The sequence below is a fragment of the Alosa pseudoharengus genome, unplaced genomic scaffold (genome assembly GCF_046254945.1).
Source record: "Alosa pseudoharengus isolate Yale_2024_CS ecotype anadromous, Long Island Sound unplaced genomic scaffold, YU_APseudo_1.1 YU_APseudo_1.1_scf_21, whole genome shotgun sequence".
NCBI classification, from domain to species: Eukaryota; Metazoa; Chordata; class Actinopteri; order Clupeiformes; family Clupeidae; genus Alosa; species Alosa pseudoharengus.
Window position 1 is genome coordinate 1,475,457 of NW_027468674.1, and position 2,500 is coordinate 1,477,956.

The following is a 2,500-nucleotide window of genomic DNA, read 5'->3' on the forward strand; positions in this document are numbered from 1 at the left end:
TCGCAGCAACACCGACAGGTGTGTGTGTGTGTGTGTGTGTGTGTGTGTGTGTGTGTGTGTGTGTGTGTGTGTGTGTCCGTCCATCCGTCTATGTAAGAGAGAGTGATTGTGAGACAGATCCCTACTACGGCAACTCCTGCAGCAATGTGTGTGTGTGTGTCTGTTCTGAGGTGCGTTTCTAGAAAAGTTAGCAACGACATTGCTGAGCCACCATGGTACAACGCAACCACCTGTTTCTAGAAAGCATTGCACCTCTTGCACTCAAACATCGACGCTGTAACACCTGTTTCTAGAAAGCATTGCACCTCTGGAACTTAGATTCCTGATTGGCTAGCCAAACCTGAGCATTGCCATTGGCTATTCAACAGGAAGTGCCAGAACAGTCTCAAAAGTATTCGTGTACTTGCAGAAAATACTTGTGTGAGCGGCAGAGATTCGTAATGGCAGAATAGCTTCGTAATTGAAAGACCGCAACTGTGGAATATTTAATACCTGTGGAATAAATTTGTAAGTGAAGGACATGAATAATATTTAAAATCGTTCAAATTTTTTTTTTTGTTAAATCGCAAATCAGTTTTAGTTACAAATCCTGATACACACACACACACACACACACACACACAATACATACAGCGGGGAAAATAAGTATTGAACACGTCAACATTTTTTTCAGTAAGTATACTTCCAATGAGGCTACTTGCATGAAATTTTCACCAGACACTAGTATTAACTCAGATAATCCCCCCATATAAAAAAATCCAAACATTAAAGTCCATAGGTAGAGTTATGTGTAATAAAGTGGAATGACACAGGAAAAAAGTATTGAACACGCCTGCTGAAATTTCATAAATACTTTGTGGAAAAGCCTTTATTCGTAATGACAGCTTCAAGGCATTTCCTGTATGACGAAACTAACCAGTTACAGTATTCTGGTGTGATTTTGGCCCATTCTTTTCAACGGATAGTCATTTAATATTGAAGATTCCAGGGGTCCCTCTTGTGAATCCTGATCGATCTTTAGTTTACTTCCAAAACTGTTTAATTGGATTGAAGTCAGGGCCTTGATTTCCTTTCTCTGAAACCAATTGAGAGTTTCCTTTGCTGAATGGTTTGGATCATTGTCCTGCTGGAAGCTCTAGCCATGTCTCATCCTCATCATCCTGGTGGATGGTCAAGATTCTCCCGGAACAAAATGACTCCATTCATCATTCCTTCAACTGTATGAAGTCTGCTAGTACCATGAGATGAAAAACAGCCCATACCATGATGCCAGCACCTCCAAACCTCACTGTTGGTAGGGTATTTTTAGGGTGATGCACAGTGTCATTTCTCCTCCAAATATGGTGTGTAGTATGACATCCAAAAAGTTCAATTTTGCTCTCGCCTGACCAGAATACATTCTCTCAGTATTCCATAGGATTGTCCAAATGTTGTGTAGCAAACTTTCAACGAGCTTTGACATGTTTTTCTTCAGCAAAAGAGTCATGCGGGATGAGCGTGCATAGAGGCCATGGCGGTGGAGTGCATTACCTATTATTTTTTCTGTAACAACTGCACCAAGTCTTTTTGGAGCTTTCTCCGAGTGGTACTTGGCTCTTGGGCTACTCTTCTGACTATCCTTCTGACTTCCTGGTCAGAAATCTTGCAAGGAGATCCTGTGCATGACCAGTGATGATACAGTGATGTTCCTTCCACTTGCAGATAATGGGTCCAATACTGCTTGCTGGATGCTTCGGAAGTTTTGATGTGCATCTGTAACCAGTTCCATTGATATGTTTTGCAACAATAAGGTTGCAAAAGTCTTTGGAGAGCTCTTTGCTTTTACCCATTATGAAATGCTTCTTGTTTGACACCTTGGTAACAAAAAACCTTTTTATAGCCCACCAGTATGTATTAACCCAGCTTATATCAATTTGCACAGATAGGAGGGATAATTTCTCTAACTACTTATAGATTCCAGTTTGTTCCTTGCCATTTCTTGCCTTTGTGTACTGCTTTTTCTTAGCGTGTTCAATACTTTTTCCCTGTGCCATTCCACTTTTTTACTCATAACTCTACTTTTAGACATTAATGTTTGGATTTTTATATATGTGTGGATTACCTAAGTTAATACTAATGTCCGGTGAAAATTTCATGCGAATAGCCTCACTGAAAGTATACTTACTGAAAAAAATATTGACGTGTTCAATACTTATTTTCCCCGCTGTATGAGACGCTTCTTATCCCTAAGGTGGTGCAAAAGTCTGTGCACTTGCAGAAAAGATTTGTAACTGTAGGACAACTTTTTGTGCATAGAATATTGATTTGTAATTGTAGAATATATTTGTAATGGTAAAATATTTTGGTAGGATGATTTGTAGCTGTAAAACCGATCCGTACCCGTAGAATAGGTTTGTAAGTGAAGGGCATATTTGTAATATTGACAATTACTTGTACAGATCATTTTTACAGTTTCACTGTAGAACTACTAGAAACACTAAATCCAAGAACGATGGAGCGA

At 39.4% G+C, this 2,500-nt stretch overlaps 1 protein-coding gene across 3 annotated transcripts in view; it reads left to right on the plus strand.

Moving 5' to 3' along the window:
- Nucleotides 1-2,500, plus strand: part of spns1 (SPNS lysolipid transporter 1, lysophospholipid) — a gene marked incomplete in the record, with an annotated part of 28,118 nt that overhangs the window by 10,693 nt on the left and 14,925 nt on the right.